Raw genomic sequence first — 26,125 nt, 5'->3', positions numbered from 1 at the left:
TTAAGTAAAAAGTCCACCTCAGTAGAAAATGCCAGAATTTCAAAAATCTTCTCTTCAATCCAAAACTAAGATGTACAATGAGGGAACCAGGTCTTCTCAGAATCTGGATGTGCCTTTGCTTCCTGGATCTGTGTAAAAATGTTTCACTAAAAGGGAATTTGCGATGCAAGAGATGTCACAAACCAACTTATTTAAAAAAAAAAAATAAAATAAAGAAACAAAAATCAGGTTCCCAAAGGTTGCAAAAAACTTTTTCACAGTTTCAGTATGTGCTGGTTTTGTTTGGTTTTACAAATAAAAATTTCTCAAACATGTTCCAAAAATTTGATTTTTGATGAAAACACACTTTCAAATGGAACATTTCAAGGTGATTACTTTGATATAGGAGGTTTTTTTTGTAGCTATAAATAAGCTGGAAATGGTAATTTTTCACTTGACTGTCTCTCCAATAAGAAGTTTATGCATTGCAGAGAATTATTCTAGGATCCAGGATTTTAAAGTACCCTTTTTTTCCAAACTTCAGAATATTGGCTGCTTGGTGGGATTTTTTAATAAATAATTAGATTTTGTTGCGTTATTTGGTACAAAGCTTGTTATTTAAATAATTCAGCAGCTCTATCTTAGATCTTTTTACCAGCAGTTTATAAGCTTATTAATTGTAACTGTTTGAGCTGGAAATTTGCCTGGCTTTCTATCTGCCATGGTAATATCACACACACTATTTTTTTCATCCGCAAATGATCTGGGTGGCTCTCACTCTGCTTTGTGCTGGAGTTAAAATCCCTTGATTCCAGTGTGTTATTTCTGATTAGAAAAAAAAAAAATCTTGTGTCTCAAAGAAATTTTCATTTGCCGAGGCTCTCGCTGTCCAAATGTATTCTGTCAGTTCAGAAACAGCTTGGGAAAATGAAATAAAATAAAAATAAATAGCTTGTAAATACTCAGCAAAGCCTCGGTAGTGTTTAACAATTTAATTTTTTTTTTTTTTTGGTCTTTCTTAGCTGATCATGCTTTAATCCCTCACAATCGCTGCTGCCATGCATCTGCTGTTGCCATCAAAAGCCTGATTACGAGGAATCCTCTGGAAATGCTTTCCCGAATTGAAAGCAGCAAAAACAGATCATGTGAGAGATTCTCTGGAATTATCCCAGGGAAGCAGAAAAGTTTAACCACAGGCAAGACAGTGAGTTCTGTGATGGAGTAAAACTAAAGTTGGAGATGCATCCATGGGAGAAATGAAGGGATTTTGGGGGTCAAAGAAAACACCAGAGACCCCAAAAAAACCCCCTGCAAGTCCTTGTGGATTGGTCGCTTTTTGATTATTTAGGGTAACAAAATCACCTCACGTCTGTTCAGAGTCATATTCCAAAACATTTGGTTGTCGAGACATATGTCCTGTAAAATGTTTGAACTTAAACTGAAGATCAGCCAGAGAAGTGAGCTAAGAGCCTAATCTCATTGTCAAACTTTTACAGTATATATGGTGACTTCCTTATTTTCATCATTCTTCCCAAAAACCCCCCCAGATATTCTTTAAAAACAAAAATATTCCTTTTAAAATATTAATCGGAACAATGGAAAAACTCCTCAAAAAATTCCCTAAAATCTTATGAAGTGGGTGGCAGACTATTTTGCAAAAATGTTACTGGAAAAAAAAAAAAAATTCAAATCCAATTATTTATGGTAAAAGCTGTAAATAATTTGTTGTTTGTTATCTGTGCTTCTGCTTGTTTTCAGCTGCTGACTGTTCAGGGGGACAGCACTGCCCAATGAATTTAAAGAGCTGTCAACATTTTGCTTGTACTGTGAATTGAGATGCGTGTTATTCCACAGGTTTGGCAATGCAAATACCATTCAGCCTGCCAGGGGACATGTAAGTTGTGACATATTACACTACTGAATGCTCTGCTTTCCGGAAGTTTTTAAAGAAGTGGAGCAATGAACATAATAAAAGCATTCCAGAAATCCAGGTGGCAACCCTTTTTTTTTTTTTTTTTTTTTTTTTTTTTCCCAGAGATGTAAAATCCAAAAGCTTCAGAGTTAAAAGTGTGGCGAACAGATTTATCAACATGTAAATTGCACCAGGCCTTGATTTATAATTTGGGTTTTTTTACCAGTTTCCATCCTGCTTTATTGGCATTACTTTTAAAATACGTACTAAAAGGTTTCAATGAGGCTCTCCAGACAAAAAACTGCGCAGGTTTAAGAAACATTATATTTATTGAAAATGGATAACAAGTGTCTGGAAAAAGCATTAGCAGCATCCTAGGATGGTTCCATCCTGAAATTCACCCCCTTCAGAGGAGCAAGCCTCTGTTAGCTCCAATTTCCCTTCCTTAACAGGCAGGAGGTTGAGGAAGTGGCGGAAGGAACGAAGTGGCGGAAGGAAGTGGCGGAAGGAAGTGGCGGAAGGAAGTGGCGGAAGGAAGGAAGGAAGTGGCGGAAGGAAGGAAGGAAGTGGCGGAAGGAAGTGGCGGAAGGAAGAAAGAAAGTGGCGGAAGGAAGTGGCGGAAGGAAGGAAGAAAGTGGCAGAAGTGAAGGAAGGAAGTGGCGGAAGGAAGGAAGTGGCGGAAGTGAAGGAAGGGAGTGGCGGAAGGAAGGAAGGAAGTGGCAGAAGGAAGGAAGTGGCGGAAGGAAGTGGCGGAAGGAAGGAAGTGGCGGAAGGAAGTGGCGGAAGGAAGTGGCGGAAGGAAGTGGCGGAAGGAAGGAAGGAAGTGGCGGAAGGAAGGAAGTGGCGGAAGGAAGGAAGTGGCGGAAGTGGCGGAAGGAAGGAAGTGGCGGAAGGAAGGAAGTGGCGGAAGGAAGGAAGTGGCGGAAGGAAGGAAGTGGCGGAAGGAAGGAAGGAAGTGGCGGAAGGAAGTGGCGGAAGGAAGTGGCGGAAGGAAGGAAGGAAGTGGCGGAAGGAAGGAAGGAAGGAAGGAAGTGGCGGAAGGAAGGAAGGAAGGAAGTGGCGGAAGGAAGGAAGGAAGGAAGTGGCGGAAGGAAGGAAGGAAGGAAGTGGCGGAAGGAAGGAAGGAAGTGGCGGAAGGAAGGAAGGAAGGAAGGAAGGAAGGAAGGAAGGAAGGAAGGAAGGAAGGAAGGAAGGAAGGAAGGAAGGAAGGAAGGAAGGAAGGAAGGAAGGAAGGAAGGAAGGAAGGAAGGAAGGAAGGAAGGAAGGAAGGAAGGAAGGAAGGAAGGAAGGAAGGAAGGAAGGAAGGAAGGAAGGAAGGAAGGAAGGAAGGAAGGAAGTGGCGGAAGGAAGGAAGGAAGGAAGTGGCGGAAGGAAGGAAGGAAGGAAGTGGCGGAAGGAAGGAAGGAAGGAAGTGGCGGAAGGAAGGAAGGAAGTGGCGGAAGGAAGGAAGGAAGTGGCGGAAGGAAGGAAGTGGCGGAAGGAAGGAAGTGGCGGAAGGAAGTGGCGGAAGGAAGGAAGTGGCGGAAGGAAGGAAGGAAGTGGCGGAAGGAAGGAAGTGGCGGAAGGAAGGAAGTGGCGGAAGGAAGGAAGTGGCGGAAGGAAGTGGCGGAAGGAAGGAAGTGGCGGAAGGAAGGAAGTGGCGGAAGGAAGGAAGTGGCGGAAGGAAGGAAGTGGCGGAAGGAAGTGGCGGAAGGAAGGAAGTGGCGGAAGGAAGGAAGTGGCGGAAGGAAGGAAGTGGCGGAAGGAAGGAAGTGGCGGAAGGAAGGAAGGAAGGAAGGAAGTGGCGGAAGGAAGGAAGGAAGTGGCGGAAGGAAGGAAGGAAGGAAGTGGCCGAAGGAAGGAAGGAAGGAAGTGGCGGAAGGAAGTGGCGGAAGGAAGGAAGGAAGTGGCGGAAGGAAGGAAGGAAGTGGCGGAAGGAAGTGGCGGAAGGAAGTGGCGGAAGGAAGTGGCGGAAGGAAGTGGCGGAAGGAAGTGGCGGAAGGAAGTGGCGGAAGGAAGTGGCGGAAGGAAGTGGCGGAAGGAAGGAAGGAAGTGGCGGAAGGAAGTGGCGGAAGGAAGGAAGGAAGGAAGGAAGGAAGGAAGGAAGGAAGGAAGGAAGGAAGGAAGGAAGGAAGGAAGGAAGGAAGGAAGGAAGGAAGGAAGGAAGGAAGGAAGGAAGGAAGGAAGGAAGGAAGGAAGGAAGGAAGGAAGGAAGGAAGGAAGGAAGGAAGGAAGGAAGGAAGGAAGGAAGTGAAGGAAGGAAGTGGCGGAAGGAAGGAAGTGGCGGAAGGAAGTGGCGGAAGGAAGTGGCGGAAGGAAGGAAGTGGCGGAAGGAGGTGGCGGAAGGAAGGAGGTGGCGGAAGGAAGGAAGTGGCGCAAGGTAGTGGCTGAAGGAAGTGGCGGAAGGAAGTGGCGGAAGGAAGTGGCGGAAGGAAGGAAGGAAGTGGCGGAAGGAAGGAAGGAAGTGGCGGAAGGAAGTGGCGGAAGGAAGGAAGAAAGTGGCGGAAGTGGCGGAAGTGGCGGAAGTGGCGGAAGTGGCGGAAGTGGCGGAAGTGGCGGAAGTGGCGGAAGTGGCGGAAGTGGCGGAAGTGGCGGAAGGAAGGAAGGAAGGAAGGAAGGAAGGAAGGAAGGAAGGAAGGAAGGAAGGAAGGAAGGAAGGAAGGAAGGAAGGAAGGAAGGAAGGAAGGAAGGAAGGAAGGAAGGAAGGAAGGAAGGAAGGAAGGAAGGAAGGAAGGAAGGAAGGAAGGAAGTTCAAGGCAGAAAATTCAGGAAGAGAAATCTTTTTGGAGGAGTGGAGAGGAAAAGAAAACCCCACTGTCCAGAGATCCTTGGCAATGCTGTGAATTCAGTCGCCCAGGTCCAGGGGCCAACGCTGCTGAGAAAGGGAGACCAAGAGGGAACACACACACCCTGGATGGAGTAACAGATTACAGCTCTGAAAATGCAGAAATTATTATTTCAGCTCATTTTCCTGTGTTTTTATGGACACGGGTGGAAAGCCTATGTGCAACTAGAAGGAAGAATGACAGAATACACAACCTGGATATTTAGGGGAAAAAATGACACTACTTTTTTCAGTATTGTTTATCTGTTGATAATAAACTACAATAACTTGAGCACAAACAGTAAAACTTTGGGTAAAATAAAAACAATTCCATCTAAACTGATGTTTTTTCCCTAACATACAGCCCGCATTTTCTCTCTAGTTTTATCTTGAAAATTATCAAATTTTCTCATGTAAGCAATCGATTCCACCCCATCAATGAATTGCTTTTTACAAAAATACTAATTCTTTCCTTTCATTCTTAGTTGCTTTTGTCAAAGCATATATTTTGAGGTTAAATCCAGCTTGATTGCCACCTTTCCTTACCAAAGCGGGGAAGAAGGGTCAGGTATTTAAACCAAAAATACGCACAATGAAGTAGAGAGGGAAAAACCGCACCCACACACACAAAAGCAAATTGTTCACAATTGGTTAAATGGTAAACGGCATTTCCGCCTTTTCTTCCCTCATGAAAATTATTGCATGATTAAAAGAGAGTCTGATTCCTAACTCTTCCCTGCCTTTCCTAAAATTCTACATAAACTTTGCTGTCAAAAGGTGAGCAAGGGAGAAAGAAAAAAGAAAGAAAAAAGTTGTTGTTTTTACCATTTCATGACTTGGTGCCATTACTATTGAGGATCACTCTCATATTTTGATGTCTTTTTCTCCGTCAAAGCCGGTATCATGAACTGAATGTGCTTCTAAAAATCCAGTCTCTTTTTTGGGCAGGAAAGAGAAAATTTAATGTTTCCAATGGGAAACGAAGTGCGAGTTATAAGTTCCTTTTTTCCCCCTTTCTTTTTCCAACCTCAAAACAGCTCCAGAAAAATAAGGACTGAGATTTCGGTGTGGTGTTGGAAGGAGAAAAGGGTGGGAGAGCAAAAACCCTGATGAAAATACAATGGGAGCTCTTCCAAGCATTCTTATGGGTTTTTTTTTACAAATAATTCCTTCTGAACTCCCTGCCTGTCCCAGATTACAGCGAATTTTTACAAAGGCTTCTGCAAAGGAACAAATTATTAAAAACTGCAATCTCTTATTATTTAAACTGTAGCTGATCTTCCCGGTTGTTCAATATTTGATTTAGTTGTAGGCAACTTGGAAGTGATTTTTTTTTTTTTTTTCCTGAGCGAAATATGTTCTAAAATATCTAAATAATTCAACACCATTCTAAATAAATAAATGCATAAATGAGCACATAAATAAGTCTTTCTGCTCTTTATCTCGCGCTCTGCTTCTCAGCTGAGGCAAAGGTATTGGAGGACTGCTTGTAACTCTGACAGAAAATAACGGCCTTAAATTGAATGATCATAGCAATGGGGTTGTAAGCAGTCAGATCTTCAGCGAAAGACCCACGAGGAGTTCCAGTGAGATCAAAAAAACTTCTCCAGGCGGTGCAGGGCTGCTCAGGGTGTACAAACGGCAGGATGGATGCTTGTAAGCTGGTAATTTACGGTGCCAAAGAGAGCTCCCCCCTTCAGCCTGAGAACGTGCGTGAGTAATGGAAAAGGACAGACAGACAATATAAATCTCCCCGTACATGGCACTGCCTTATCTCCCTTCCATGCCTGTGAGAGGCGCTGCTAGGAGTGGCTGTCTGGGTTTGTATCTCTCTCTGTTGCCAATGAAGTTAGAATCCAGAGGCGCTTTAGGAGATTTCCATCGCGGCTTCTTGCACTCCACCAAAACGTGCCTCGTCAAAGTTCAGTTTGTTCTCATCCTCCCCCAGCTGCAATCTCATCTAGAGAATGTTGCTCGCACTCTTCTTGATTTATTGTCCTTTTCGCTTTTGTTCATTATCTCCAGGTAACCTAATTTACCATTGAGTTCAGCTATCCTTTTCATGCAGATTAAAAAATTATCTCTCTGCTTGACACAGACCTCTTTCCTTCTGGGTGGAAAAAAAAAAAAAAAGTGGCCATCGTTTTTGTCACTTCTCCTTGCATGCATTGCTCACTCTCCTTGCATAATTCCCATATTTTCCCTTTACTCTTGTCCCTTCTTAGTGTTCACTGAGGAGTATGCATCGAAGTCGACCAGTTTTTCCATCCTAAATCCAGAATACAGCACTGTACCAGCTACCAAGAAGAAAATTACCTCCCAAGAGCACCAGCGCACACCAGATTCAAATACTGCCAAAAAATCGTTTTTGTTACAAAGAGCAGGATAAAAGGATGAATTCCACGCCAATAATTTACTGATATTTGCAGCTTTTCCTGCCTCAAACCCTCGGATAAGAGTTACCACAAGTACATTGAGAAGATGCTCCAAAAAGCTCTTTCAAGTCAAATATCCTGACAATTTCTCCTGCATGGCCCTTGGAATGGCTGCCAACACTGGAAGAGGGAAAGGAAAATTATCTTTGCCACAGTTTCCACTGAAATACTGCGAAACTCTGCTGTTGGAATTGCTAGCTATCACCACAGCAGCCTGTGCTCTCTGGTTGCTTTTAAGCTTCCTCTTTTGTCGTTATTCACACAGCATTTCCTACAGTGCCTTACATTACAGTTCCATTTTGGAGTCAGGATCCAGCCTTTGATTTTGGGGACTAGGGCTTTTCACACTCTAATGCAAAGTGCAGATAATTGTGGTGCTATTTGGGTGGATTCACAACCAGTTCTGCGGCAGGACAGCTCTATTCGCCCTGACATTTCTTAGCTGAAACTCTCCCTGTGTGCACGTCAGAAAAATAGGAGAGGCATTTGCTTGCTTTCCACTTTTCCTGCGCCGTGAGCTCACATTTATTTTGCTATATACCACCCACTGCTCTTTCTCACATTCTTAATACACTTATCTAGCCAGGAGGAGACGTTGTATTATGCAATTCTCCCCATTGTAATCAATCACCTCCTGCATGTCAGTGTCCTTTAAAAGTAAAAGCAGGCACCTTATTATTCTCCTAAATTCCCTGGCGCCAAAGTAGCGCATGAATCACTGTCTGTGGGTATGAAGTTATCCATGGTGTACCCTTTTTTGGCGCTGCTGCACCTGTTGTGCAAATTATTTTCCGTGGCTCAAGGTCACGATCGCGGCCTCGCGTCCTCTGCAAATGGTGGCGGGGGGGAAAAATGAGTGAGCACTCATAATTCCAAGGGCTTTAGGAGAGCTGGTGACCGGCAAAGTCGTCCTTCAGAAAAATCTCTCCTTATAATCTTCCTTTACGAGCAGCAGCTGGAAAATAAGGTTGGGTGTAGCAGCAGAGTAAGAAGGTTTAAGTGAGATGAGTGCTGATTGCTTGGTGGCAGCAGGTAAGGTGATTTTATCTCAACGTGTTTTTCAAATATTAGAAAGTTTACTTCTAATACACAGTTTTTTACTTCCTAAATTTCAATGTGAAGGAGAAAACACTTTCTTAGCCTTTTGACCCTAGTATCCAGCTATTTTTGTGATATCTACTAAAGAATGAATGTAGAAAGATGAGGCCTCTTACTTGTTTTCACCTAATAATTGCATAGGACTTATTTTAATTGTATTTTACCATTACCAAATCACTGATGAACAAATCCCAAATTCTTCCATTGTGTTACAGATGCAGCGATACAACAGTTCATTGTACCACTGAATACTATTCAAGTTCCAGGGCAAAATGCCCACCACAGCTGTAAGCTGTGTTTCCATTTGATAAATAAACTAATAAAATGGTTCTTCACCTGTTCAACAAAAGCTTCTCTGTGTGGGCCTGATGATTAAAAGTACAAACGCAAAGAGCTGCAATTTAAATGGGAAAATGTGGCCTAGAGAAACAAATGAGAAACCAGAGAATTAATAATGAGGGAAAAAAATGCACACACAAAAAAAAAAAAAAAAAAAAAAAAACCAAAAAAACAAAACCAAAACAAAAAAAAAAAAACCTTCATTCATCAAACATTCAGCAATTATAAAAACCCAAACAAATGAAAAAACCCAAACAAATTAGAAATTAAAAAACCCCAAGCAAACAAAATTAAAAGAAAAACAAATTTTAAAAACCCAAACAAACGAAAAAGAAACCTGAAAACAAAACAAATTAAAAAAAAAAAAAAACAAATTTAAAAAACCCAAACAAATTAAAAAGAAACCTGAAAGCAAAACAAACCCCACCAGTTTCTAGTAGTTAAAGCTGGGACCAATTGTTACCACTACCCAACCCAAAACTCTGGTGACCATACAAAATTTGCAGGATATTTAGTGGACACCGTCAGTTGAGTTTTTGCGAAACACTTCTACTCTCTTAGACGACAAATAGATATTTTTAAAACATTTTGTCTTCATGGGAAGCTGTATTTTTACCTGGTTTAGAGTCCCTGCTCCACTGACAACATTGTTTACAGTGGATGTTACTGCACTTCTTTTCACAAAATGGTTGGAAACTGAAAAAAGGGTCTTGAAATGTTATTTGTGATTCTATGAATCAGAGTGCTGTATACAACCAGCTGCACCAGTGTAGACACAAGGGGTCTAAAATAATAGAATAAGTCAAAGTAATTAGGCTTTTTTCCTTTTTTTCTTTTTTACTTTTTTTTTTTTTTTTATCATTATTTTTTATTTTAGTTATAGATTAGCTGGTAGAACTGGAAAGAGACAGAGAAATTTCACATTCTTGCTTAGGTCTGAAACACCAGAACTAGAGTGTTCCCAGCCTGGGCTTTGAGGCTGAAACCTCCCAGGTGTCATTTGCCTCTTCTGAACTCACAAAAAAAATGAAATAGAAGAATCTTTTAATAAGGTTATTATTGCATTATTTTATGGGTTTAAATATTATATGACATTTATTATTACGTTTACTATATTGGCACATTGTACATTGTGGTAGTTCCACCCCAGCGGCTGATCCAGGAAAGACTTTAGGGAAATTAGGCCGACACTGAAAATGACCCACGTGGCTCCCCCCAAAAACAATTGCTGAACGCATCCACACACTTGAAACCGTGCAGAATTGCAATGGGCGCATCTTTCTCTGAAAAAAATTCCTCAAACCAAATGACTGGGGAGCCACTTTGTCTCAGCACTTAAATGGGTAAGAAATAAAAAAATTGGTCTTTGAAAAAGCCTCCCATGCGCGTCTGGGCAGCCTGTCAAACAAAACACCAAAATCTGGGTGTTTTCTAATAAAAACAAGATGAAACAGGAAATGTAATGACTAAATAGCAGTGAATAAATGGTATAAAACTTCACTGAATATGAAGTTTTGCATAAGAAGCAGTGTCTGCATGGTTACACAAGTTACACTGATCAAGAAAATGGAGGCTTACACTGACAAGATAGACAAGAATTAACTTTAAAGGAAGTTTTTTAGCAAGCTGGGAAGCATTACTTTGTAATGCTAGACCTCAATCGGCATGACTTGTTTTAAATTATTATATGCATTTAATCATATTGCTTCAATGAATATTTACTCTTTTCAAATGTATTTTTCATTAGCCAAACAGAAACAAATCTCCATTTCTTTTTACGGTAAAAGAAGAAAGAAAAGAAAAGCCTTCAGTGAATTCCAGATTATGACTCATTTGATCTCTCAAGTTGCCTAAGTCTTAGTGATAAAAAGCATAAAAGCATTTTTTTTTCATTTTGAAGTACTCATACAGAATTGTTGGGTTTCCAAAGTAATTAAAGAAAAAAATTAAAATTGCATGAACCCACAGCAGAGGATCTGCATGCGCTCCTAACTTCAGTGAAGTGTAACATTTAGGAGCAAATCTCTTCAATACTTGTCAAACACATGGCAGACATATAACTGCTTATTCAGAGTACGAGACGAAAAAAATAAATATATTTCATTCATCAAACATTCAGCAATTATAAAAACCCAGGATCAAAAAAGACCCAAGGGATTAAAAATTTAAAAAAAAAAAAAGGGATATTTTTAATGTACTTCCAAACATTAAAAGCACCCATCACCTAATGGAGATTTGGCCCACAGTTTGTCCGTGTTTTCCTGTTGCAACTGATGAGGGAATTCTCATCCAAGTTAAAATTGAATTTGCTTAAGGCATTTATTTCCCCCACACTTTCAGCTTCTGATGGGCTGAGCCTCTCGTTTACACTTCAAAATTGCTTTTTTTATTTTTATCTTTTCTACCTCAGATGGGTTGGCAGAAGAGAGCAGAATAAAATTGCCAAATCATTTTTCAATATTTTTTTTTAAAGTCTGTACTTTATCAATAGCTGATAATTTTTTACACTACAGTTCACTTTAAAGTGGAAAACTCTATTATGATGTGTGGTCAGCAGTCATTAATTTATTTACTTGAGGATAAATTCTGTGCAGTTTAAACAAATAGATTGCCATGAGGAAGCAGGTTAAGATTCAGAGGGGAGGATTTTTGGCAAAGCTTCGCAATCTCTGTAAATTCTGTGTTCAAGAACAATTACTATTTCTATTTAATCCTAGAACAGGCCCTGGTCAGTTTGTCTGGCACAGAAAGTTGAAGGTTTTTTATTTGTCTTTATTTTAATCTTCTGCATATCACCCTGGCATCTTGATATCTCTAGAGACTGAGGATCTCTGTCCATCTGGAGACAACAAAAATGCATTATAAATCTAGTTAAATGGTTTAATATTGCTAAAAATCTGTTTTTCTTGGAAGGTAAAAGACCCCACAAATTTCTGGGCAAAAGACAGTTGCCAAATATTACCTCAATTAGTTCAATCTTTTTTAGAGAATTGATTTATGCTAAGTGGTTTGGTTTTGTTTTTGTTTTTTGTTGGGGTTTTTTTTTTGTGGGTTTTTGGGGTTTTTTTGTTGTTGTTCTTGTTGTTGTTTTGTTTTGTTTTTGTTTTTTGTTCTTTGTATTTTTGCTGATAAAACGGAGTTTACTTTACTCCTGTAAAACGGACATACACAGTTTTTACAGCCACTTCCCATTGAACAGGAGCACTAACTTGTAGCTGACTGGCTGCTTTACAAATAATTTTAGAGTGATTTGATCACAGAGCAAAGCTCAAAACTCCTGGAAAGAGCTTCACCACTTTGGGCTCTCTCTCTCTCTCTGTGGGAAGGATCAAAACCTGGACCTTCAGGCCCCTGATAAGCCAAGCTTGGCTCAAAAGTTTGGGGTTTTTGTTCTTTTGTTTGTTTTCTCTCACTTATCTGTGTGAAAAGCAGGCTTTTGAAACCAGAGCTTGGCAAATTTGATTCCCAGTCATGAAAACTATGAAATTATGAGCACATCATAAAAAGAAGAGAAGCCCATGCCTCATTCTCTCTTTGTAACTCTGAACACTTGCACATAGAGGGAGAAAATGTTGTTTTATCAGTCATTAAATCCAAGCAATCAGGCTGAAATGAAAGATTTTTCCAAGTCAGAGGCCCTTCATGTTAACACCCTGTTTTAAAGCCTCCAGTTCTAAAACAACTTGGAACTTTAAATCAAGTTTTTGTTGATTATCCTTATTGTCACATTTGTCCCTGCTGTCGCAGACAGACCCAGGAAATGCCTTTTCTTGTTCCAGTTCTCCTGAATCCATCACATTTCAGCTGGTCAGAATCTCTGCTTTCCGATGTGTCACTGTTTTACTGTCTTATAATGCAGGATTTTGTTATTTTAGTAATATTTTACTTCTTTGGTAGAAAAACTGTGGTATATATATATATGTATATATATATATATATATATATATATGCACACATATATTTTCAGAGCAAAAGATTAACCCCTTACCAAAAAAATCCCCTGCATCATAATGGCAAAAAGTACCCTATGTTTAAACTAAAAATGTTTGTTGCAAAAAGACAGTAGAAAAACAAAACGCCATAACGTGGTAACATATCTATTGTTGAGGATGGTTAGTATTTGTCAGTACAAACTTGTGGGAGTTTAGGAAGGGGCTGTGGGGCTTTTTGTTGTCGGATTTTTTTTGGATTGTTTGTTTCATTTTGTTTTTTATGTTGTTTTCCTTTGTTTTGGTTTTGTTTTTTTCTTTCTCAAACAGAATATTTGCAAATATTGGCAAGATCAAACTCAATACATGTTCGCACCTTACTGGAAAAAAGTTTATCATGTACTTATTGGCTTTGTCAATTTTAATTTTCCTTGCATTTTCCAACACTGAATCAGGGATGTGGCATTTGCCAGAAGCCAATTTTAAGGCAAGATGTGTTTCTTTTGCCATATAAATGCCATAAAGCAAGAGACTACTTAATATCAGGATATGTATGAGGTAACCAGTGTAGATATCAAGAATTAGTACTTGCTTTCCTTCACAAGGAAACAAAAGAAACAGAAAAAAAATAGATATGTTGAGTTATCACTGAAATTCAGTCAGCCCCTCTGAGAAAAATATTCCTCAGGGATAAAGTTGGCCACATTTTTTGCTAATTTTTGGTGAAGAACAACATGAGGGGTGGGGAAAAAAAATCTGCTTTTAAAAACGCATTTTAGATTAATAACATAGTCCTTACTGAAATCAGGGGTTTGTGACTTTCCTGTCCTCCATCCATTTTTTACTGAGCTGGACCCTAAATCAGAATCTGTATCAGTTTCTCTTGGTGACTCTTGACTTTTGTGGTCATTAGCTTTGGTTTATGGCTGGTTTCTTTTTCTAAATGAGCTTAGTTCACTGTGCTTGCCCCAGTGTTTGTTCTGCCTTATTTTCTTTACAAGTATCTCCTCACACATAGAGATTTTTTACTTTAAGATATTTCAGGAGTTTTAAAAAATCATAGGAATCTCTAGATTGCTTCCCTTACGTGCTTGCATATATTTTATAGTAATTTTGGAAAAATAATGTGAATGCCAGTGATATCTAGCTATGAAATTGCTTTTGGCCTAGAAGGGTAAAAAAATATTATTTTCCACACAATTTTTTTAAAAACCTAAATATTTTGTGTTTTTATTCCTTGCCTCTTTTTGTTCAAAATACCTAAAAAATCCTTGCGGCAGCTCAAAAGTTATAAAACTCCTGTTTCTAAAATGCTGTGAACATTGACCTAAGGACTCTGGAATACAGATGAAACAGCAATTTAAGTGCGTTTTTCCCTGAAGAAGAAATAAAAATTGTTATGTCAAGCCCAGAGACAGGCAGAGAAAGAGAATTTAGAGATAGGGCAACAATATATGTGCACTTTTCAGATCCAAAATGGTTTAGTAGACTTTATTAATGTGTCTGTCCAGTTCCTCCTGTCTACAGCTGGGATAAGCCTAAGGTCCAAGATTTGTTTCTTGTTACCAGGGCACTGTATCTCTTCTGCAAATTCTTAACATAAAACTCCTGCAAAGTCTCCAAATTGCCCCGTGAATGCGCTGGATCCAGCACTAGGTATTGATTTTGTTGGTCAAATCTACCATGCCTGCCAATAAACTGCAACAAAATGAACTGTATGTCATTATGGGGAAGAGATAAGGGGGGGGGAAAAAAAAAGGAGAGTTGTGTGCTTTATTACAGAACTTGCTAAGCACCCATCCAGCCTTTTAGGATGGGGGAGCAATAATAGCTGCTTTCAGCCTTCCACTGGAAACTGAGCTCAGGCACAGAGTGGCGAGCCTAATCTCGGCTCGATTTTCATTTAATCTTCGGAGTCAAGCAATAAGCACAGAGATCAGTTCAAATCTGAATCTCTGGGCTGTCTGACTGAAAATAATTCATCATGAAAGAGGCTTTTGTACCAGAGGGAAAGGCTTCGGAACTTTCTAGAAATTGCAGGAACCAAGCAGCTAAGAGGCAGCAGATTTTATGAGCAAATGATGCAGCCACTTTCTACTGAATCAAGCAGACATTTATAGGAGGGGAATTTTATTTTGGTGGTGGTGGTTTTACTCTTTGTATGCAGTGTTAATGGATGGCAGGTGGAAATCCAAGCTATGAAGTTTCTCAGGTTTTTAATTAGAAGCTACAACACAAGGGTTTTTTTCACTGCGTCTTCCTTGGCTTGGGGACCCTTCAAACCCAGGGATAAAATGAGGCCTCTGTAGGGGTTTGGAGGAGATGTTTGGGTGATTGAGCCTCCAGAAGAGCCGCCACAAGATGCAGGAATTGTGCCTCGGAGTACAGTTCCATGGCATTTGCAGCCTGCCTCAGTAGCGGTAATCAAAAAAACCTATTGACGATGTAAAGATGCATTGCTGCGCTGTGTCTGAAGAAATGAAATTACCTCGCCATTAAAGGTTCTGGCGCTGCCCCGGATTTTTGTGCAGATTTAAATCTGTCCTCATTCTCAGCAGCATTTTGCTGCCCAGTAGCCTGTATTGTCACACATGTTTGTGCGATCTGTTTTTTGGGGGGAATTATTGCACTATGTGTCACCAATTTTTTAGTCTTACACAGAAGTAAAAGGCAATTCCAGGCTTTCACCAGAGTATTTCTGCATTGCGTGTTCAGTGTTTTACTTGCATTCATTCAACGTTATCTGGTTTAAACACAAAGATTCGTTTTATCCTACACATAACTGAGCTTCCTTTTTCTCCCTCTGGCAGAATGATTTGTGTCCTCCGGAGGAAATTCAGAAAGCTCCGTGTACAATGTGCTTGGACAAGCAAAGATCTCACTGTGACAAATTCTCTTGCATCAAAACCACGTATGAAACACTGATTTCCAGAAGTGATCATCCATTTCAGTATTTGATACTGCAATATTTACTAAAGGAACTTATCAGAAAGACTAAAAGTAGAAAGTCATTTTCATTTGCAAATGGTTTTTTTCCCAGTATGTAATATTATAATTTTTTAATAACAAATTGATCCCAAGGGTAAAAAAAAAAAAAAAATAATTCAAGAACTGCCTAAAATCAACTTGTGGCAAGAATAAATGCGAGGAAATGAAGCAGTACACATTAAAAATTTAATTAAAATCAAAAATGATATAAGATGTTACATTACTGCTCAATTTTAAAAGAATGGTTGTTTTCTGAAAACACTAACATGAAAATCTGGTCTTGCAAATTAGTTTCAACTCATGGTTATGAATCTTATTTTCTATTTCATGTAATGGATACTGAATGCTACAATTCAGAGATACTGGTTAAATGTAAAAGCATGATTCTCCATTACGAAAATTTGCTTTTTTGTTTATTCATAATATTGCTTCTTCAGTATAATTCAATGTCACTTTATTAAAATACTGTGAAGCTAAATCCTTACCTTCTATTCCATATTTATATTGTAACTTAGAGTGTTTCTCAGGCTAAAGTTCACCTGAAATTCATGGAAGTGTAAATGTGAGAGGGTAAATCATACACTGAGCCTTAAACAATCTTGGCATTATTACTATTTTTTGCTATATATTTTTAGCAATAATAATTCCAAATATCTTTTTCTTACAGCTGTTGAATGGGAAGATAAGAATTTTTTAAAGGGCAGTTTAATGTACTTTACATTAGAAAACTGTAGAATAGTTGGAAAAAGGAAGAAATAGAAAGAAGAAATATTAAAATTCTGTGGACTGCACTGTTGTATAGAAAGAAAATAGATCCTTTGATACTCAGATTTAATGTACTGAAATACTGAACAGGGTATAAATTGAATTCTACATCCTATCCTGCAGTGGAGGGGAGAGGATTAGAAATAACATTGGCAGTGAGAAATTAAGTTGGATGATGTGGTTTCACTTCTAAAGAAAGACAAATACAAACAAATAAGTAATTCTGGATTGGAAGTGAATACCTTGCCAAGCATGAAAGATTTTTCCAGCTCAAGGAGCTGTCGCACAGCGGGTCAGAAGTGGCATGGAGTGGACCCCAAAGTCTGAGCTCAAGGGGAGCTTAAATTAATTAATTAAGATTAAAATTGCATCTTAAAATTTAAGATTTACAAAAAACCACTGGTAATCTTCTGGGATCCAATTAACTACTCATCTCCGAAACCACCTCTGCAGGTACCACAGGCAGCTAAGCGCTGCAAGTAGCAGAACCTACATACGGAATTTGGTTATAAACTGAATATTAATAGTCATTCATAGTCATTAATAGTCATTAGTTGTCCAGATATCCAACGGAGAACACGAGAGGGAGCAGGATATTGGTGCTGTTTGGTCTTTGATTTGTCCAGATACATCTGTTCATCCAGCCCCCAGGGCACAAAGGCGAAAACCACAGCACCTCTCCGCCTTTTAGGATTTAAAGCACAAATCAGTAACTTTTATCTTTTTAATCTCTCTCAGTCATTAAAAAAAAAAAAAAAAAGAAACTTTTATTTATTTATTCTGTGTAGTTAGCACCAGCTTTAATTATTGTAAAAACATAGAATCATGATCAGAGAATTGTGTTGGAAGGGACCTTAAATCCCATCCAGTGCCACCCCTGCCATGGCAGGGACGCCTTCCACCATCCCAGGCTGCTCCCAGCCCCATCCAGCCTGGCCTGGGACAATTCCAGGGATGCAGGAGCAGCCACAGCTGCTCCGGGCACCCTGTGCCAGGGCCTGCCCACTCTCCAAATAAAGAACTTTCTCCTGATATCTATCCAAACCACCCTGTTTTAGTTTGAAGTTTACCATAGTTTGTTTAAGGCAGTTGGCAGCAGGTGTGCATGACATGTTTGCTTGCCATTTATTTCCCCTGAAAGAGTCTTTTGGATCGATATATTGGGTTCTTATTCGAGGAGTCAACTGGAAAAAAAAAAAGCATTAAGAATGCATTTTATTTGGGGGAAAAAGAAAAGTATTAAAAATGCATTTTATTTGCAAAAATACCCTCAAAATGTTATCCACTTGGATTTTGACAGTTACTGTAGTGCACTAAGACATTGGAAAACAACATTTTAAGAAATGCTGAAATTTTCCTTTCAGAGTAGCTTAAAATCTGAGTGAGAGAAGTGACCCTCTTCCCACTCATACCTATTGTTTATTTCTTTTCTTATGCCAGTTACATAGCCTTTTAAATTGAAAACATTTTCACAGACCAACCTTTTATTTTTATTATTTTGCCAGCATTAGGTGGCAAATGGTTGCAAAATAGAAGTGGAACAGTAGAAGAAAATAATCACATATACCTTAATACCTTCTCCAGCTAAAACACAGATAGGGGTGACATTTTTTCCTCAGTGAAGACAGTTAAATACAGACACAAAAGAAAATCTAATTTGCAAGGTTCTGCTGTGATGAGAGGTAAGAGACAATAAATATCACGTACAGAATTGAGGTGTTTGATAGATTTAGATGAGATAAGAAAACATAAATTTCGCCATAGGCAGAAAATATCTGTGGGCCATTTTTTTTTTAAAATGTGAGAACCTCATCTCCTGGTATTTAATATTTGGAAATTGTAGGAATTAACTCAGATGTCCAGTAATTCTCTAAATGGGTTCTAGCTTCCTTTGCACACCTTGATTTTGTAGTATTTCACACCAGGAATTTAAACAGGGATGGTTCCTGCTAGTCTTGGCTTTTTCATTGAGTAGAAACATTGATAGTCCTTCAGTATTCCAGTCGAATTCAATGCAGCTATTTGAGCAACTGAATAATATCCAGCGTGAGTCAAAGTGAGAGGTTCTGGCTTGAGAAAAAACAAGCAATAAATCATGGCAAATGATCTCATTAGAAATCAAACTCTAGCTGCTGTTCAACAGAATGGTTGCAAAAGCGAAATGGGAAAAAAAAAAAAAAAGGAAAGGAGGAGGACTATTAAAGATTCTGAGAAGGAATTTCTCAAAAACAAGCAAGGAAAAATAAGAGACTCACAAATCATCATGCCACTTCTACAGCAGATTCCTCTAAGAATCTGACTAGCAAGAATTTCAAAAGACAGCCTGTATTTTGATTAGTATATGCTCCTAATAACTTTGCCTTTAAGTTTTCATTTATTTGGGAAAAAATATGTGCACTGCCCATATTTTTTGAGGTTATTTCCATGTCCTGGTCCCTAAAACAGACAAAGTCACTGAAGCCAGTTTTGGGGGTCAGAATTAGTTGCTGTAAAATTATACATTTTCCCCAGAACATAGTTTATTTTCTATTAGGACATATGCTACCAAAGCCAGGGTACTGTGACATCTAATCATCTAGAAGGAGGAAAACCATTACAAAAAATAGTAGTGCAGAAAGGACAACAGCTGTCAACAAAGGTGCATTTACTGATAAATCAGCCAGCCTCTTTTTGGAGCTATACTGAAGCATTAAAAAGTAATTTAGGCAGTCAGTGAACTGCTTTGAGTGCTGGAACGAATTATTTAGCATTTCGAACCTCCAGAAAAAACTTTGGACTTGATTCTCTGTAAAAAAAAAAAAAGGCAAAACAAAACAAAAACCAACAAACAAAGAAACAAAAATAACAAACCTACCACCAACAAAATTTAATAGTGTGATCCAAACCCCACTAAATTAAACGTGAGGTTTTTAATTAAATGCAATTGACTCGATTTGAAAATAACCTTTTTGGTTAATTTATTTTTATTTTTTGATACCACTACTCCCCCATCAATTGAAAATGTCCCTCTTAAGAAAAGCTTTCAGCATTATTGAGGTAACTCTGGACAGCTTTAGAAATATAGCCTGGGACTCAGTTAATCCTGTCCTGAGAGACTACTGACCACTTGTGAGTTAAATTTATTTTATGGCCATCTGTGCCAGAAGGATCAGGCCCAGAAACATTAAATTCATTTCATAGAGTCATATAATTTTTTGGCTTGAAAAGGACCCTAAAACTCATCCAGATCCAGACCCTGCCAGGGACATTCTCCACTAGACCCGGTTGCTCATCTACCTGGCTGTAATTTGTTTAATCTACGGTAGTTTGATACCATCTCAAAAGTTTTGGGAGAAAAACACTTCAGCTGGCATTATAGAGAATTCTTCACACAGAAAAAGCACAATATTTTCAGCTGCAACAAACTAAGCTGAGGAATTTGACCTCCAGTCTTTTCTAGCGAGTGTCAGGGACCACTTCATTTTTGTAATAGGAAAATCCACCTTAAAAATCCCACCTCTGAAACACCACCCTCCGTATGCAGCCAGCATGATAAGGTGAGTAAGCAAGAAAAGTTGAATTATTTCTAATACGCAAACTTGCTGTCATTGAAAAATGCACTTGCAATGATGCTGCTCCCAAGCGAGCCACCCTGGTGGGCTGAAATGCAGAATTGTTTAGCAGACACCCCATGGGTGTTTGCCTGCGCTGTCTGCCTGTGACAGTGACTTCAGCTGAACTTTATTTTATGCACATTTTTCCCAGAACCAAAGCTGTCACAGCTTTGGAGGGAAAGCTCCTGATCTTATGCAAATTCACCATCATAATGGAGGCCCAGGCCTACGCTGCACATCACAGCCTGGCTTAGCAAGGCCAAGGGCAATTCACCCTTGTTTTTCTACTTGTTTTAAAATACCTCTTGGATAAGAAACATCTGATCTGTGCTTTATGCAATCATTCCACTCCCGAATACTCTGCTGATCCGTGGACATGATTCATTTGTTCTTCTCCTTTCTTCTTTCCTTTCCTTTCCTTTCCTTTCCTTTCCTTTCCTTTCCTTTCCTTTCCTTTCCTTTCCTTTCCTTTCCTTTCCTTTCCTTTCCTTTCCTTTCCTTTCCTTTCCTTTCCTTTCCTTTCCTTTCCTTTCCTTTCCTTTCCTTTCCTTTCCTTTCCTTTCCTTTCCTTTCCTTTCCTTTCCTTTCCTTTCCTTTCCTTTCCTTTCCTTTCCTTTCCTTTCCTTTCCTTTCCTTTCCTTTCCTTTCCTTTCCTTTCCTTTCCTTTCCTTGAAATTTCCTTTCCTTGAAATTTCCTTTCCTTGAAATTTCCTTTCCTTTCCCTTAAATTTCCTTTCCTTTCCTTGAAATTTCCTTTCCTTGAAATTTCCTTTCCTTTCCCTTCCCTCTCCTCTTCCTTTCCTCTTCCATTTCCTCTTCCTCTTCCCTATACTGTTCTTCTTCCTTTTCCCCTTTCTCTTCACTTCCTTCTTCCTCTTCCTTTTCCCCTTCCCTTTCCTCTTGCTTCCCTGTGAAAAAATCAAACTATTATTGAATCACAAACACGGATTTCGGGTCAAACGCACATTTTAACAGATAGCCTTGCAAAAGTGCACTAAGGATAACAGCTTTTGCTGTTTGCTTCAGCGCTGCTTAGAGGCGCTTCATAAATTCTTGACTTCTGCCAAGCACAGAGAACTTTCCAGCAGCAGCTCACAAGAAATATGCCAAGGCCAGGGGCGCTGCAGTACAAGGAAAATGAACATTTTAATAAAGAATAGGTTAGCCAAGACTTCCGCTGGTAACTATAGTAAAATATGAGGAGTCATTTTGCTTGTAGGAACGCTGAAAGAAGTTTCAATTTACTTTGTCTACTGTGTAAAAGCACTAAGGCAATGTCATAGAGCTATAATTTTTTTAAATGGCTAGTTTCTCATCCCTCGTAACCTCTGAATGTGTCCTAAAAAGGATGTACACATTCCTGCTCTGATGGGCAGCCTGTTCACGGTGTAGGATCAGAGAATGACAGAAAGGTTTGGCTTGGAGAGGACCTTAAAGCCCATCAGTCCCTCCACCTCCCTGTCTTCCACTGTCCAGGTTGCTCCAAGCCCCATCCAAGCTGGCCTTGGACATTTCCAGGGATGCAGGGGCAGGCACAGCTGCTCTGGGCACCCTGTGCCAAGGCCTCTCCAGCCACATTGCATGAAATATTGTCCTTATATTGAATATAGGATAAAATATTCTCCTAAATCTTTACTTCTAGTTTAAATCGTGTCCTCCATTGCTGGTATTCCACAACACTCGAGGATGATGATGATGATGACAATCCAAAAAAAAAAAAAAGACAAGCCCCTTCCCAAATCCTCTCTATGCAGGATCTCCCACTCTAGCAGACTGAAAAGAAAACAAACAGGAGATGATTTGATCATGGACTGTAGAAATTTCAGTGCAGAAACCATTCATTGTTTAGGTGTTAATCAACATCCTCCAAGCAGCCACATCCCCCTGGATGGTGGTAAGACGTGTAAAAAGTGTTGTTTGTGGTGATGCTGGAGAAGGAGGATAAAAGATAATGTATTTTTGCCTGTGATGAGATACAATTTATATTCAACAGACTTTAAAGACTTTAATATAATTGCTGAAACAGTCTGGCCAGGGCAGTGGTGGCCTTGGACACGTTCAAAATCTGTGTGAATGTGGCACCTGGGGACATGATTTAGTGGAATGTTCAGCAGTACTGGAGTAATGGTTGGGTTTGATGACCTTAGAAGTCTTTTCCAAGCTAAACCATTCCATGATCGAATGAATCACAGAATCACGGAATATTTGGGTTGGAAAGAACCTCTGGAGCTGCCCCAGCCCAGCCCTGCCCAGGCAGGGTGCCCTGGTCCATCCCCCAGGAAGGTGCAGCTGGGGCTGGGATGTCTCCAGCCAGGGACACTCCAGGCCCTCCCTGGGCAGCTGTTCCAGGGCTCTGCTGTCCCTCCATGGACACAAGTTCTCCCTCCTGCTGCCCTGCACCTCGCTGCCCTTTATTTGATGGCCACTGCTGCTCATCCTGGCACTGGCAGCACTGAACATGGCCCCATCCTCTTGGCCTTATTCATCTCATTCCAGACAGGGCCTCTCCAGCTGAGGGCGCGCTTGGAAGGTCTTCAGAATGTCTCTTAACTCATCTAATCTGAGATTTTATTTAAGAGGCTCCTCAAGCAGATTGTCTTTAGAGGTCCATGCAGTCAGAGCTGGTTCCAGCATCGGCCAGGAGTTCCCAGCCCACAGTTTCAGTGATTTTGTCCATCTCGGCCTTGATCTTGGCCATCACAGCTCCTTGGAGGTCATCTCTTTGTGCAAGGTGGCCTCAGAGTTTGATAATGATAATACTGCAAAGAGTTCAGGGGTTCCTGAAAATGGGTGGGCTTGGCTTCCACATCTTTACCTCTAAGAATCCAGCAAGGATCTTCTCATGGAATCTCCTCCTCTTTCTCTCCCTTCTCCTTCTCCATGGATTCATTTGCCTGCCCTCAGCTCTGCTCTGACAGGCAGCCTGGCCTCAGGCACGAGTGCTGATGATACAGCAGGAGGTTGGAATGTCCAGGATGGCCTTGGCTTCCTGCTGCCTGTGTCACAACGATTTCAGCAAGGGCTTTCTCCACCAATTCTCCTCCTCTTCCTGACTCCTGGCTGCCAGCACCTGGCCCTGCTCCAGTGCTTGGCCTTTGAGCACAGATTTGCTCTTGTGTTGGTTACAGAGGTCCTTTGGGTGGAGGAACTGTTCGGGATCTCCATCCACAGCCTGAGAGGACACACGTAAGGACACAGTGGGAGCTGGGACCTGCAGCTGACACCTGCAGTCCCCGTGTCCCCAGGCCCTGCTGAGGCTTGCCTGAAGTGCTGGAGAAGTTCCAACCACATGGAATGGGGGATCCTGCCCATCCCATCCCTCTATGCTCTGCCTTTACTACCATTGGTCAATGATGAAGAAGAAGCTTTTAGGGCTGTGGAATGTGCTCCTGCTAGGCAGAAAATCACAGAATCCTGACATGGTTTGTGTTGGAAGGGAGCCTTGAGGGCCATCCAGTTCAAATTTCTGCCGTGGTCAGAGACAACTTCAACTAAAGCAGGCTGCTCAAAGGCCTCTTCAACTCCGACCTTGAATTGGCTAGATTCTCATCCCTCCTTTCCAAGGATGAGGAATCTCCCACCTTCATCAAGTCATGGAATGGTTTGGATTGGAAAGGACCTTTATTTTTCATCTAGTCCAGCATCCCTGCCACAGCTGGACATCCTCAACTCGATGAAGATCTTTTCTCCAACCTTCTTCCAGTCAAGTGTCCTTAAACACTTCCACTGATTGACTAATAGAGGGATTTGGGTTGGAAGGAACCTTCCGAGGTCATCCAATCCAACTCCTCCAATCCAACTCCAATGGTCAGGGATATCTCCAACTACACCAGGTTTCTCCAACCGCCATCCAAGCTGGCTAAAACTTGACAAAATTCACATTTACTGGATATTGAAATAACAAACTTGAATGAAGGCAAACTGGTTTTTTTTTTTCTTTTTTTGACAGGTTTTCCCCTCTCTTCTTGGCTGTCTACACAACAAGAGTTGTCACTTTTAAACAGCCTTTATAAAACAAGGAAAATTAGACCTTGGAGCCATGGAAAACAAGATTTGTTGTTTCTGCAAGTCTTGTTTGCTCTGTGCACTGGTAAGAAACACAACATGAATCTGCAAAGTGGGCCTTAAATTAATTGGGCCTCATGGTAAACCTGTGAGAGTCCTTTACAGCATAAAGAGCCGTTTAATTGTATGCAATAAATGCACCCACGGCAATAATTTACAGTATTCAGTTAACTTGACAGACTTTGTCATTTATGTTTATGAGGTGTGTCATGTTGAGGGTCGTGGTGAGTTTTCATCATGCTGCATTTCACACTGGAGAGGGGTTTGCTCACATACCTGGTGCATCTGAAAGGTCTAGATGTGGGCTTTTTCCTCCCTTTCCTTGTGTCTCAGCTGGTCATCTAAGCAGTGAGGCTCCTTGGTGGAGTAACAGTCATCATTCATAAGGCAATCAGAAAAAAGAAAAAAATTCCAGCAGTGGCTTTACATCTCGTGTGAGAGATATCTATTCAGGAAATTAAAGTTGGACCCACTGAGGGACGCACTAAGAATCTTATCTTTCCAGAGTCACTTTATCTCAGAGCCTCTGTGGGAATGCTTCGAGAATATATTCACAGGAGCAGGATCAGACTGCTGGGGAGAGATTGTTGAGACCACCGGTACCCACGGAGCTGTGGCAGAGGATGACGTGTCAAGCAATGCCTTGCTTTAATCTTCATTTCACACTGCGTCAGTTCCTGCAGCAGAGTCTGGTTTCCTGGTATACAGGCCACGATGGACATTACCTCAATGGCTAGGGTAGCAACTCCCCAGTGATTAAAACCTTAACTTCTCCAAACTGGACTTTTTTTCTCAGAGTTGTGCTGATTTAAACGCGTTTGTCATTTTTCGAGCGCAACCCATTTGGGTTTTAACGCTCAATTAGAAATTAGTGATACTGCAAATGGGTTTTTTGGTCTCCAAGTGTGAGCTTTTGTTGTGCCTGATTTAGGATGCTGTCGCTGCACCAAGAGGCATGCTATGCTAAAAGTCATGAACCAGATGTCTCCTCGCTGGTAAAGTGGGAATCGGAAGCCTCTAACGCACGATATCCTGCAATATGGTTTGGTGTTGATGCCAACACAACTCTGCCAACGGAGAAAAAGTTCCATAAAACTCCTATCTATGCAGTACTGCAAAAATTAAAAAAATATATTGTTTATCTTTAAAAAAAAAATATTGTTTCTCTAAAATAAGTTAATGCAACGACTTACGGTTTATAGAGCAGTGTTGGAGACACATAATTGTTACTGATTCAACAGAAGACTGTACAAAATTACCTACCTTAAACATAATTTTCTCCTCATGTACAGGTCAAAACATCCAGAAAGGACACCTTTTCTGGCAATATTTCAACAGTGTTTCAAAGATTTCAACAAACGCCATGTAGTGGTAAAAAACGCAAGTAAAAATAGAGAGAGAAAATGTACAAGAGCATGTGTGGACAGGACAAGGGGCAGTGATTTTAAACAGACAGAGAGAAGGTTAGATCAGATATAAGAAAGAAATTCTTCCCTGGCAGGGTGGGCAGGCCCTGGCACAGGGTGCCCAGAGCAGCTGGGGCTGCCCCTGCATCCCTGGCACTGCCCAAGGCCAGGCTGCACACTGGGACACTGGGAGGTGTCCCTGACATGGCAAGGGGTGGAAAAATATTATTTTCTAACCCAGACCATTCTCTGATTATATGAAAAATAATTATATTTTAACTGGAAGAGAAAGACAGACAGACAGAAAGAAAGAGGAAGGAAGGAAGGAAGGAACCAAAAAAAGAGAGAAGGAAATACCAAAGATCAAAGGAAATTTGAAGGGAAGGGAAGGGAAGGGAAGGGAAGGGAAGGGAAGGGAAGGGAAGGGAAGGGAAGGGAAGGGAAGGGAAGGGAAGGGAAGGGAAGGGAAGGGAAGGGAAGGGAAGGGAAGGGAAGGGAAGGGAAGGGAAGGGAAGGGAAGGGAAGGGAAGGGAAGGGAAGGGAAGGGAAGGGAAGGGAAGGGAAGGGAAGGGAAGGGAAGGGAAGGGAAGGGAAGGGAAGGGAAGGGAAGGGAAGGGAAGGGAAGGGAAGGGAAGGGAAGGGAAGGGAAGGGAAGGGAAGGGAAGGGAAGGGAAGGGAAGGGAAGGGAAGGGAAGGTCTATCTTTTAAATTTTGTTTCTTCTTTCCTACTTTATAACAGGGCCTGTACCTGGAAACTTCACCTTTTCTGTCTCCTGCACATCACGGAATAATAGTAAAGAAATTATAAAAGTA

The 26,125-nt window shown here is 40.6% G+C and overlaps 1 long non-coding RNA gene across 1 annotated transcript; it reads left to right on the top strand.

Annotated features, from left to right (window-relative positions):
* The first annotated feature begins 7,956 nt into the window (after positions 1-7,956).
* On the top strand, positions 7,957-25,384 carry LOC129047008 (uncharacterized). The gene is made up of 3 exons (XR_008508935.1): positions 7,957-8,161; positions 23,791-23,931; positions 25,199-25,384. It is a non-coding gene; the product is annotated as an uncharacterized LOC129047008 (long non-coding RNA).
* Positions 25,385-26,125: the final 741 nt, after the last annotated feature.

This window comes from Molothrus ater, chromosome Z (genome assembly GCF_012460135.2).
Source record: "Molothrus ater isolate BHLD 08-10-18 breed brown headed cowbird chromosome Z, BPBGC_Mater_1.1, whole genome shotgun sequence".
Taxonomy (NCBI): domain Eukaryota; kingdom Metazoa; phylum Chordata; class Aves; order Passeriformes; family Icteridae; genus Molothrus; species Molothrus ater.
Note: the sequence above shows the minus strand (reverse complement) of the source record. Positions and strands in the feature narration are given on the sequence as shown.